At 45.2% G+C, this 13,131-nt stretch overlaps 1 protein-coding gene and 1 long non-coding RNA gene across 3 annotated transcripts in view; one reads left to right on the forward strand and one right to left on the reverse strand.

Moving 5' to 3' along the window:
- LOC141047050 (uncharacterized) overlaps window positions 1-6,888 on the forward strand; it is a 206,405-nt gene extending 199,517 nt beyond the window's left edge. The window contains exon 2 of the long non-coding RNA XR_012219743.1: window positions 3,936-6,888. This is a non-coding gene — a long non-coding RNA (uncharacterized lncRNA). The remainder of the gene's footprint in view (window positions 1-3,935) is intronic.
- LOC141047049 (uncharacterized) overlaps window positions 1-13,131 on the reverse strand; it is a 71,598-nt gene that overhangs the window by 16,683 nt on the left and 41,784 nt on the right. The window lies entirely within an intron of this gene.

The following is a 13,131-nucleotide window of genomic DNA, read 5'->3' on the forward strand; positions in this document are numbered from 1 at the left end:
AATACGATTTTTTTATTTTCACGCCCGGGCGTTATAAACTTCTGTGAAGCACTGGGGGGTTCAAAGTGCTCACCACACATCTAGACAAGTTCCTTGGGGGGTCTAGATTCCAAAATGGTGTCATTTGTGGGGGGTTTCCACTGTTTTGGTACATCAGGGGTTTTCCAATCGCGACATGGTGTCCGATCTCAATTCTAGCCAAAAACGTCAAATGGCGCCGCTTCCCTTCCGAGCTCTGCTATGCGCCCAAATAGTCATTTACACCCACATATGGGGTATCAGCGTACTCAGGACAAATAGCACAATAACTTTTAGGGTCCTGTTACCCTTGGAAAAATGAAAAATTGGGGGTGAAAAGATCATTTTTGTGGAAAAAATATGATTTTTTAATTGTACCGCTGTACGTTATAAACTTCGGGGAAGCCCTTGTGGGTTCAAAAATCTCACCACATATCTAGATAAGTTCCTTGGGGAGTCTAGTTTCCAAAATGGGGTCACTTGGGGGGGTTTCCACTGTTTAGGTACATCAGGGGCTCTCCAAACGCGACATGGCGTCCGATCTGAATTCCAGCCAATTTTGCATTGAAAAAGTCAAACAGCGCTCCTTCCCTACTGAGGTCTCCCATGCGCCGAAACAGTGGTTCCCCCCCACATATCAGGTATCAGCGTACTCAGGACAAATTGCACATTAACTTTTGCAGTTCAATTTCTCCTGTTACCCTTGGTAAAATAAAGAAAATTGAACCTGAAGTATTTTTTTTGTGAAAAAAAGTTAAATGTTCATTTATTTTTTTTTAAATATTCAAAAAATTCCTGTGACGCACCTAAAGGGTTAATAAACTTCTTGAATGTGGTTTTAAGCACCTTAAGGGGTGCAGTTTTTAGAATGGTGTCACTTTTGGGTATTTTCTATCATATAGACCCCTCACAGTGGCTTCAAATGTGATGTGGTCCCTAAAAATAAAATGGTGTTGCAAAAATGAGAAATCGCTGGTCAATTTTTAACCCTTATAACTTCCTAACAAAAAAAAAAATTTTGGTTCCAAAATTGTGCTGATGTAAAGTAAACATGTGGGAAATGTTATTTATTAAGTTTTTTGTGTGCCGTATCGCTGTGATTTAAGGGCATAAAAATTCAAAGTTGGAAAATTTCCATTTTTTTCACAAATAAACGCAAGTTATTTGAATGAAATTTTACCACTAACATGAAGTACAATATGTCACGAGAAAACAATGTCAGAATCACCGGGATCCATGGAAGCGTTTTAGAGTTATGACCTCATAAAGGGACAGTGGTCAGAATTGTAAAAATTGGCCCGGGAGTTAGCGTGCAAACCACCCTTGGTAGTGAAGGGGTTAAATTGGATCCTATCATGAATGAGAAGCCAATGTAATCATTGGCGAAGAGCGGATGCGTCTGAGTACCGATTAGCCAGATGGATGACCCTGGTTGCTGCTTTAAGTATGGACTGGAGAGGGGAAAGTTGAGTAACGGGAAGGCAAATTAATAGAGCATAGCATTAGTCCAGGTGGGAGTGATCAAGGCGACAGTGAGGGTTTTTGTTGCTTCCATGGTGAGAAAAGGGCGGAATCTAGAGATGTTCTTTAGGTGTAAGCGGTAAGAGCGGGCAAGAGATTGTATATGGGATGTGAAGGAGAGATTGGTGTCAAACATAATACCCAGACAGCGCGCCCACTGCCGGGATGTTATTTTGGTGCCACCCAAAGAACAGTGGGAGTAAGATCAGGGGATGATGTGTATAATTGTGTGTCATCGGCATAAAGATGGTACTGAAAGCCAAATCTGCTTATGGTCTGTCTAATTGGGGCCATCTAGAGAGAAGAGAAGGGGGCCAAGGACTGAGCCCTGAAGTACCACTACAGCGAGAGGAAAAGGCGATGAAATAGAGCCAGCTAACAAAACACTGAAGGAGTGGTCAGAAAGATAGGAAGAGAATCAGGAGAGAGCAGTGTCCTTAATGCCTAGTGACTGGAGCCTAGAGAGTAGGAGATGGTGGTCAACAGTGTCAAAAGCTGCAGAAAGGTCGAGAAGAATGAGCAGAGTGGTCACTGTTACATTTTGCTGTCAGAAGGTCATTGGTAACTTTGATGACTGCAGTTTCATTCGAATGTAGGGGGCGGAAGCCGGACTGTGAAGGGTCTAGAAGGGAATGAGTGGAGAGGTAACGGGTAAGGCAAGAGTAGACTAGGCGCTCCAAGAGTTTAGAGATGAAGGGGAGATTGGAGACTGGTCTGTAGTTGTATTTGCAGGACGGATCGACATTAGGTTTCTTTAATAGTGGAGTAATGATAGAGTGTTTGAAGAAGGATGGGAAAATGCCCGAGGAGAGGGAGAGATTAAAGATTGTACTTAGGTGAGTTGTGACGACTGAAGAGAGAGACTGGAGGAGATGTGAGGGAATGGGGTCGGTAGTGCATGTAGTTGGACGAGAAGAAGAGAGGAGTCTGGAGACTTCTTATGTGATGGGATAAAAGGTGGAGAGTGAGCCAGGGGAAATGTAGGGAGGGATCAGAGTCACAGCAATTGGTGGTTGGAAGCGGATTTCTAGACGGATGTTATCTATTTTTTCTATAAAGTGGGAGACCAGGTCATCAGCACAAATGTCTGTGATAGAGGCTTGTGCTTTTGGCCTGAGGAGGGAGTGAAAGGTGTCAAAAAGTTTCTTGGGGTTGTTGGATAGTGAGGACATCAGGGTAGTGAAGTAGGTTTGTTTGGCAAGGTGAAGGGGAGAGTTATAGGTTCTAAACATAAATTTGAAATGGATGAAGTCTTCTGGTGTGCAGGTTTTCCTCCATAAGCGTTCAGCACTCCTAGAGCATCGCTGGAGAAGTCGAGTTTGCGATGTGAGCCAGGGCTGTTTTACTCTGTGTTTGGAGGTTCTATAGGTATTATTGTAGTGATGAACAGCCAGATCAGGACATGAAAAAGAGGAGATTGGGGACAGTGATGAGTGTAGGGAATCTGAAAGTGTGAGGGTTAATGGCTTGTAGATTTCTGAATGTGTGATAGGTAGGAGTGTGCTGGGGTTGGCGAGGATTTGGGAGCATGAAGGAGAGAATGTTGTGGTCAGAGAGGGGAAGCCGTGAGTTATTTAGGTGGGAGATTGAACAGAGCCGGACAAACACGTGGTCAAGGGTGTTACCATCCTTGTGTGTCTCAGAGGTTGAGAGCTGTGAGAGTAAATAGCAAAGCCACTAAAGAAGACTCAAGGTCTCCAAAAATTCATTTTTAAACAGCAAAGAGGCAGCAACACTTACCTGCCCAGATCTAGGAACAAATGCACTACAGGGTGCAGCCTGCCCATAAATCAAGATGTTAGCAACACAGGTGCATAATACAAGATTAACAGCCACTCTCCACCTACCCATTCCTGGAGGGGGTGACTGCCCAGTATACAATTGCACAATAAAGGCCTGCATAGGGTGCTGTTCACACAAGGGAACTGCATAGTGTCTGGTTCACGAGAACTGGGATGTGTTCACGAGAACTTAGGATTCGTGTTCGTGAACACATCCTAGATATAGAAAAGGCTAAAATCATGGAGGATATAATTAGTTTCAAAACCATTCCAAGACAATATAAGAGATGTCATAACTGTGATTCTCGCAGTTTACAGATTAAAGGCATAGATATGGTGTCTTTAGGACCGAGGGGTGGGGTTCTGGGAAAACAGTCGGCTCAGATAGAAAGTCGATGAATCTTTAGACTGGGCACCCTAACTCCTCAGGGCCTGAATGAGAATCTTGGCTTTGGGGCATTTTTGTAAGTGGTTTATAAGTTAGAAGTCTTTCATCTCTTTCTTATTGGGGTATCAGTTTTTATATGATTTTATCTAGTTTTATCGGGGTGGGACCGGGGTATGTTATATGTCATGTTTTTTAGCATATGAGTAATTGTTATTTGTCTCACCTAGATGGATCACCCATTATCAGTAGCTCGATTTGCATCTCCAATGAATGTGAACTTTTAATCCAAGTCCCCAGGGTGGATAAAAGAAAAATTGATTAATTTTGAAAGACGAATATTGGGAGTTAACTACCATAAAACTCATCGGAATCTGGAACTATATGTGACATTTTTCGTTCGTCAAGATTGTATTACAGAGAAATGAGAGGAGATGACCATCTATTCCATTTTCTTATTTCGTTGGGTTTATGAATTTCCCTTTCATGGGAGTGGGATTATATAGGGTAGGGTTGTCAGGTTGGAGTGTATTATGTTATGAATATATCCATTGATGGTGGCACTAATATAATATATAGTACCATAGCTTATTTAGGCGTTTTAAGGTTTGAATATATCAGAAAGGTGTTCCTTTTTCCTCAGGTTTCACTTTTTAGTCACTTTAATATGGGTGTATTTTACACTGTCACTTTTACTAATATATTTTTATTGTACTTTTTATAATAAAATAAAAAAAAGGACAGGTTTGTACTATTTCACTTTTGCACTAATATGCATTATTAGCATATAAATGGATAGGTTTTAACAGTATAAAATCTTTTTAACAAAAGAATATCACACATTTATCGTCACTGTTTGCACCTTTTTAAGTCACTTGGCACTTTAAATTATTTAGTGCGTTATACACCTCTAAAATAAATTTATGCACTGGTTGTCTAGGTTAGTGATAGTATAATGGTCACTGAATAAAATTAGTATAAGTTTTATTCACTTGCACTTCACTCATATTTAGAGTGGGGAACTGAAACCATGAATTCAACGTGATACTGTATTCCGTTTAGGGATTCCGGATTTTATGTTAAGCTGGTTATGAATCATTAGTTGAAAATAATAATATATATATATATATATATATATATATATATATACACACACACACACCCACACTATCTATAGGTATACTGTTTAAATTTGTATATAACTTTTATTATTAATATGTATAGGTGCTATGCTGAACTAATACTTACAGTGCAATAAAAACTTAGATTCAACTAATCAATATGGGTTAAAATATTTAGATTGCCCCTTCAGCATAATAAGCCGGCTTGCTTTGCTTCACATGCACGGCTGGCTGTCTTTCAGGCATTTGGTGGGTAAGAAGTGCGGCGTGTCTCCGTCCTGCAGGGGAGGCTGTCTGCGCTCTTCTCAGCCATGTGCAGGTCGGATGGTCAGCGCGGTGTGTTTGTTTCAATGTGCGCTGAGGCTAACAGCAGTTCTGTAGAACGATTGGATTGATGGGAGGTGTTGTGTTTGGTAAACACTCCCCTCAGAATACTGAGACTGCAAGTGGGCGGTCTTGACTTACATAACACCTCCTTCCAATGATTTCATTGGATATGACGTTTATGTTATCAGAACAGAGCCCTTCCCCCTTTTCTCATGCTCATTGGACTGCGACTTGTTTAAGGGTGACATGGGAGAACTAGACACACCCCCAGGAAGCACGGGCGAAACGCGCGTTGGGGTGCGGGGAAGCAGCGTGTCATTTCATGCCCAACTCAACTGTGCTCACGGCTCAGGTAATATGTATTTGGCTGTTTATTTACTCACATGCCTTGGGTTATTATAATCTGTGTATACGAGAGGCTGTGGCAGCGCAGTAGCAGCAATGGCTGCATGTCATCTTATGCCCAGCTCAATTGTGCTTACGACTTGGGTAATATGTATTAGGCCGTCCATTATATGCTTTGGGTGATTAGAATTTGTGTGTATGAAAGGCTATGGCGGCGCAGTAGCAGCAATTGCTGCATGCCATTTGATTTATAGTTGATGGATAGCCATAAAACCTTAATGGTGTGATTTATGTGCAGGACTCTGTCTGAATTATGGCAGTAACCTTATTTACATCTTTGCAGTTTTGCAACTATTCCTCTGTAGCCATCCAGCCCTTTACCTAACTTTGTAATTAACAAAAGATATCAAGCATATTGTTGGGCATATTATTTTGGATACTCTAGTAATTTTCCCTAAATTTTGATATATTGTACAACTAGAATTGTATCCCTTTCAGCTGTTTCTCCTACCTATGTATGTGTTGGTTTGAGGCAATGGTTTTTATGGTTGTATGTCTATCAATGTTTAATAAAATAAATGTTAATTTCATGAAATGAGTGACACTCTTGGTTATTTCGTCACTTGACAGTGACATGACCTTTGTGATACATTTGTGCATTCAGAGTGTGTAAGAGAATGGTCAGCCATAATATACTGAGCGGCCATGTTGTCTCTAGCAGCCATTTTGTTGAAAGTTGTAAAGGAATCTACTTCTACAAAAGAACTAATAGATGGAGGATGGCAAAATGAGATCATGTCTCCTAGCAACCTCAGCCGATGTGCGTAGAGGAAGATTGGATCAATCAATAGGATCACAGGTCACCAAATATATGGCCAGTATGCTTATACGTGATAGTGTGGTAGCGAAGTGTAGAGTAGTTAAAATGTCAGGATGTAAGAATTTATGGACATAGATTGGAGACAATGATAAGATTTTAGGACAGTAGCCATAGATACCAATGACTTATGGGTTTAAGTGTTGCTTGAAGAAATGTTAATTAATATCTTCGTATTATGTCATTATATTCTCTTTTCTAAACCACGTTTCTGTAGATTACCATGAAAACTCCTTAGAATTATAATGTTAACGCCCTCTGCGGCAAAATGCAGCTTTCTTTGTTCTGATAATGTATAAGAAGCCCCTGTTACTGTCGATCGGGGCCATTCCATCGCCATCATGCCACTGTGCCTCACCATGGCCAGGGCACAGAGCCTTATCATCGCCAGACTTCCTAGCGAATCTCTGCCTGTCTGTATTCCTGTTTTTGCCCGCATATTCCAACTCCTCTGTTATTCTGTATCTGTTTTGCCGTGTATCTCCGAATAAACCTTCAACCTCAGCTTGATAAGAGATCATCTGTGGAACTTCTTCCCGACTCTTCCAGCTCTCAGTAGAACTTTTTCTTACAAGTGGCGATTGCCAGCCAGGAGGAGCAGCTCCGGAGAGCTGCCTCCAGAAGAACCGCCGGAAGAAGCTGCAGATGAGGGCTTGGAGGTGGGAAGAGGAAGAGAAAAAATAAAAAACGCGTGTGGCCACACGTAAAACCGATCAAAGTAAGCCAGCCTGAAGGAGAACCTCTCGTGATCGCTCCGAGACCGCCTGCCCGATTTTTTTTATAAGAAAACCACGGAAAAAAAAAAAAAAAGACTATAAAAAGATGAGTAAGTAAGAAGAAGCTATCTACAAGGACGTGAGAATTTTTGTGTGTGCCCAGTAGCAAGAAGCTTTAAAAGGGTGTGGGGAGACGCCTGGCAAGCTAACGAGTGAGGCTGGAATCACGGCTGCACCTCTTTTGATATCTGGTCGACCCCCAAACAGCCGGCAGGAGGTCTTCCATTCGAGAGAGGTGTGAGTATCTAACTTTGCTTAAATTGCATTTGTTGATACTAGAACAGAGTAAAACTCGTCCTTGTAGACCACTGTAAATATGGAGTGGTTACGGAAGCAGGCAGAGAAATATGCTGGCACACCCCAGCTGGAGGGGGATAATGTGGAAACCACGTGGTTAAATTGTATGCGATGGTTTACCACAGAGAACAGGGAACTAGATAGAAAAAATTTGCTAGGTTAAGCTAATAGCCAAGTAGTGGCTTTGTGTAAGACAGTCATAACTTTTGATCAGGCTCTTGATAGGTAGCTTACACAGCAATATGTTAACATGATCACCCGGGGAGGGGCAGCGTATAGGGAGAAATTAGAAAAGCTGAGTGAGATGCTGGAGCTAGCACGGAAGCACAGAGAGGAGGGGTGCGAGCAACAGCAGCAGCTGAGAGCAGTTATGTCACAGATGGACACTGCAGCTTCGAGACACAGTGCTGATGTAAATACAGTTGTAGACTGGAGAAGAGAGTTAGGAGAATGAGTGAAGTAGTACATAACAAGATATAGTGTCCCAACAGCTCCAGCTTATGCAGACACAGTTGAGGAAAGATATATTGTCCCGACAGCTCCAGCACATGCAGACCCTAGGTTAGGTGTGATGCTGCTTCTACCCCGAGAGAAAAAATCCCAGGCCAAATGTTCCTGGTCCATCTTAAATTTATTAAAAAAAATGTTGCCTAATTGGGAGGAAAGTAAGTGAGTGTTTTGTTAGGACAATGCAATCCGAGGTGAGGGGTGATGAGTCTAATGTTTTTGCATACCATTCACCTCGGGGTGTATCTGCTGATTCCGGGAGGCCAGGAGTTCCGGGGGGGTATGCGCAGCTGCCGACAATGGGCAGGTCCCGTTCGGCAGAGCCCCCACGGGATCCCATGAGAGGTCCTCCCTTGTGTTATTTTTGTGGACATCTGGGACATGTTAGACGTTTTTGTCCCAACTTTGTGCCAGGGCCTATACCCCGAGAACCCCAGGAGCCATTTAACTCCCAACATCCCCGGGAGTTCTCTAGACCACCTTTCGGAGTTAGACCTCCGTATCCAGCAGTGAATGACCCTAGGCAGTACCAGCAGTACAACGGTCTTCAAATGGTTAACCCAGTCTCACAGGAGCCTTCTGCTCCTGCTCCTTCCCCAATAGCTTTCACTCATCCGCACCCGGAGATCCAAGCTATTCAGGGAGGGGTCACTCCTCCTCGTCCCTATGCTCCGCTGATTAAGGAGATGCGGGAACATGAGGACCGGACCCTAAGGATCTCTTTGGGGCGGAGATGGCAGCTGTTGGACGGAAGCCGTGCCCAGATGGGGATGATGGATTTTTCGGGCTTCCCACCGCAAGTAACACTGATTGATTGAGTGCTCCCCCTGTTCCCCTTACCCTCCTTGCCCCCCTTTCCCTGGGCAGGGACGGTAGACCTTATGTCAGAGGGAGAATAGAGGGGCTGCCTTGGGAAGACATCCTCATCGATACAGGAGCCTCAGTTTCAATAACATGACACAAATTGCAGTCACCCCCTGGACTGCCTGAGACTACACTTTTGTAGAATTTGAGGACTCCTGTATTCAAGCAGTAAAAAGTCGTCCAGTAAACCTGAGATTTCAGGACACAGGGGGATCGAAGCAAAGGGGTCTTCGATGCGCTTTTTGGGTAAACCCACAGTTACGGTCCACTATTTTGGGAACTGATGTTCTGGGAGCAATGGGAATTGTTGTTGATTTATGTAACAAAGTCTTGTGGCGGAACAAAGAAGCCACTATCTGTTCTGTAATTGTTCCTGTGGAGGAGGAGGAGAGTCATAAATTACCCATTGCTAGTTTCGGATTAGGTGCTAATGAAAATGTTGAAAACACTGACAATGATGCTTTAAAGAATGAATTGAAGCAAAAGTTCCCTGAATTGTGGATCTCAAAGAAAACTGATTGTGGGTTAATGCAAACTCAGGTTAAAATTGATGGTGAAAAACTGCCACCTTTCCAGCGCCAGTATCGTATTCCTGAAGACACCATCCCTTACATAAGGGTTGCAGTCAGTGAATTGGAGAAACAAGGTGTTGTTGTGAAAGGTAATTCTCCATGTAACAGTCCTATTCTACCTGTAAAAAAGGAAGATGGCAGTTTTCGAATGGTAGTAGACCTGAGACTTGTAAATAAGTACACTCCCTCAGCTGCTCACCTTGTTGCATCTGTCCTTGAAGTTATGTCACAGCTGAGGAGTGATTGTAAAGTGTTTTCTTGTTTAGACATTGCAAATGGCTTTTTCTCAGTACCCCTAACACCTGAATCTGCACTCCGCTTCTCATTCATGTGATGTACAATGTCTGCAAGATATGTTTTCTGTTGCAATGTGCTAACAAATCCTCCATCCTAGGACATTGTAAACTGTCAGTAGTAGGAATTCCTTCCCCCCAGGTTTTATCAACCCTGCCACTTCCTCTGGAAGAGCAGGAATGTTAATTAGCTAGACCATCTTCCTCACACCATTTGGCTTCTCTCAGCTGAAAGAGAAAAATGCGGGAAAAAGGTCTTTGTTTGAAATAAAACTTTAAGAGCCTGCCCTGCGAAAACCGTACCAAGTAGAGATATGAAAATCATATTTTTGTAACCTGAGCGGTCCCAGCTTCGAGACCGCGTATGTTTCGAAGTTCTACCCTGTCCAGAACATGAGATAGGATTTGCGCCCAAATGGATGGTCATATCGCATAGATGTTTGATGTTTTCTTGATAGGCTCATTACGCTGGGAAACATGAAACCACTGATGAGTCCATACCAGCTTCTCCCATAAAGTTATAGCTAATCTAAGTTTTGTAGCCAAAACATAACTTGGATAAGAGGGGTGGGATCAACCCAGAATGCACCTCTCTGTGATGTCACATAGGAAAGTCTATAAGGCATTCCCTGGCAGAACCAGCTCAGAACAGCTGCAGAGTCCGTGCTGACAAGAACTCAGATGAGCGGAGAAGTGCAGCTCCGCCTCCACCCACCTTAGCCGCATGGTCTGCCTAAGGAACAATATGGAACTGTGAGTGTAATCTCTTTGTTTTCTCCACTTTTATTTTATACCTGTACTGTACATATTTTATGTCTCAATTTTATAGCAACTTTTATCTGTAATCACTGTCCTCTTTCGGAAAATAAATGAAATAATTATTTAGATCTGTCTCTATGCTCTAAGACTCGAACTATACGCCTTTGATAGATAATCGCTACTAATTCAAGGGGTTTGCCACGGACCCTCTTAATTTAACACTGTGAATTAAGTAACCGTGACTGGTGGCAGCGCGTTGTGTACGGCTATTACGGCTTGCTGGCAGTACAGAAGGGTCTTATATTGCTGAATAAGGGTCTGCGGCCACAGCATTGATAATTCCCTTACTGCAGAAGCCTAATTGCCGGTTCACAACAGGCAGCCCGTCCGGCGACCAATTATCCTAGGTGCAATTCCCTGACTGACCTGAGGGTAAGGGGGGTGCCGGAGAGCTGCGAGTTCCAAGGTGGAACTGAGAAAGTGGGATATACACAAATCCCCGCAGTACTTGGAAGATTGATAGCAGTGGTGGGGCATCCAAATTAAACTCCCCCTGCGGCAAATTGTAGAGCGAGATTAGCTTGCTGGATATTTTTGTCACATGGTGCCAGTGGTGGGATAACTGAGATAAGCCCCACTGCGCCTGTGATAGCCGTGTGCCAGCATTGTGTCACGCCCCTCCGTCCGCTGATACACCGGTGTCAGTGGTGGGATTGTGACATAGTGGTGACACAGGGTCCGCTGTCCGTCGCGTTTTGGTGGCAGCGGGACCCCCGTTAGTCGTCGCCCGTAAGTGGACGAACGGCCGTGGGCTGTTCGTCACATATTGGTGGCAGAGCGGTGGGATAATCCTAGAGCATTAGTGATTTGGTTTGAGCAATCATTCCTCTCACTAAAGACCTGCACGGTTCCTGCGGGAATCCTGCATCATAGGTTTTGGAGAACAGACTCAGTGGTTACTAGTCCTGAGACATTAGTGTGTACTTGCAAGTATCCCCCTCCCGTTTCTTCGTTTTTCTTTTTCTATCTTTTATTTGGCAACCATGGCGGCGATGACAGTGGAGTGGTATCAGAAGCAGAAAAAGGACACCCTTGCTGGGTTATGCGCGTACCGAGGCATAGACGCCGCAGGCGGAACCAAAGATCAAATGATCGCGGCTCTAGTGCAGCTGGACAACGACCAGAATCCAGCGAGCGCAGAAGTTGGCCCAAGTTGCCATGGGGCTGCAGCAGAGGCTCCACTCCTGAGCGCTGGCCCCACATTCAACCAGAACGGGGTGGACCCCTATCTGCAAATGGCCTTGGACGAACTCCCCGCCGAAGACAGGGATGGGCGGGTGAGGCTGATCCAGCAATATCGGCAGGAGGCCCAAGCCGAACGTGAGCGCCAAGCTGAGGCTGAGAGAGCCGAGCGCCAGGTGCAGAGGGCCCATGAACTGGAGGTACTCCAGCGGGGTGGGAATGCCCCCACAGCCCGAAGCAGTGAGCCCAGCAGCGTCCAGACTCCTAAACCCCGGCCAGAGCATTTTCCCATGATGGAAAAGGATGGGGACTTGGACACATTTCTGCGAGCCTTTGAGAAAGCCTGCAGACAGTACCAGCTGCCTAGAGACCAATGGGCAAGGTACTTGACCCCAGGGCTAAAAGGCAAAGCCCTGGAGGCATTTGCTTCTCTTCCGCCAGAAGCCGATGACGACTATGACGCCATAAAGCAGGCGCTGATCGCCAAATACCGGCTGACACCTGAGGTATACCGAAAGAAGTTCCGGCACCTCCAACGTGGCCCACATGATAGCTACAGTGATGTTGTGCAAGGACTCAGGACCCACTTTGACCAGTGGATCCATGGACTGTCCGTTGAAACCTTTGAGCAGCTACGGGACCTGATGATCAAAGACCAGTTCCTGCATCTCTGCCCAGCTGAGGTCCGACAGTTCATCCTGGACCGCGAACCAACGAACGCGGACAAAGCGGCGCAGATCGCCGACAACCACGAGGCCAACCGGAAGCCCGAGACGCGGAGGCCAGTCGCCACCAGCTGGAAAGGGGGTAAGCCAGCAACCAACCCCAATGCCCCAGCTAGCCGTCTCTCCGGAGGCCCTGTCCCTGTTGCCAACAACAGGCCGGCTACTTTCCCAAGGTATGATGCTGATGCTGATGTGAATGTACCAAAGCAAACTGATAACCATTCTTTTCCTAGGAATGATGATGTTGATGTATCTGTGCCGACTGAACCCGTTAACCCTTTCTTTGAAACGGTAGATGTGTCCACAGGTACCGAGGTGCTCAGCCCCGTCACTCTGCGGAGTGAGACGGCTGAGGAACCCCTGGCAGGAGCAAGCAACGGTGCTCAAGAGAATGGGGAGGTGCATGGGGACCATGAGGAAGGTAATGCCATGCAGCTGACCAGTGCCACCGAAGAAGGTAACTGGCCCATAAGTAGCACTGCTCCTAAAGTGTTGGGGGTGGATGGGGAGGGAGAGCCCAGGGCAGCACCGGCTGGTGGGTCTGTAGAAATCCCCAGGGAGACAGCATACATAGCAGCTGTCACACGCAGTCAGAGTGCCCAGATCGCAGGTAACGCACTGTCTTCTGGACCCTCTGCTGCTACAGGAGAGACTGAACCAGAGGTGAACCCAGAGCCGGTTCCAGAGGGTCCCAGTAAAGGAGGTACCCTGACGTCACTTC

This window comes from Dendrobates tinctorius, unplaced genomic scaffold (assembly GCF_039654945.1).
Source record: "Dendrobates tinctorius isolate UK_male_01 unplaced genomic scaffold, ASM3965494v1 ptg000126l, whole genome shotgun sequence".
NCBI lineage: Eukaryota > Metazoa > Chordata > Amphibia > Anura > Dendrobatidae > Dendrobates > Dendrobates tinctorius.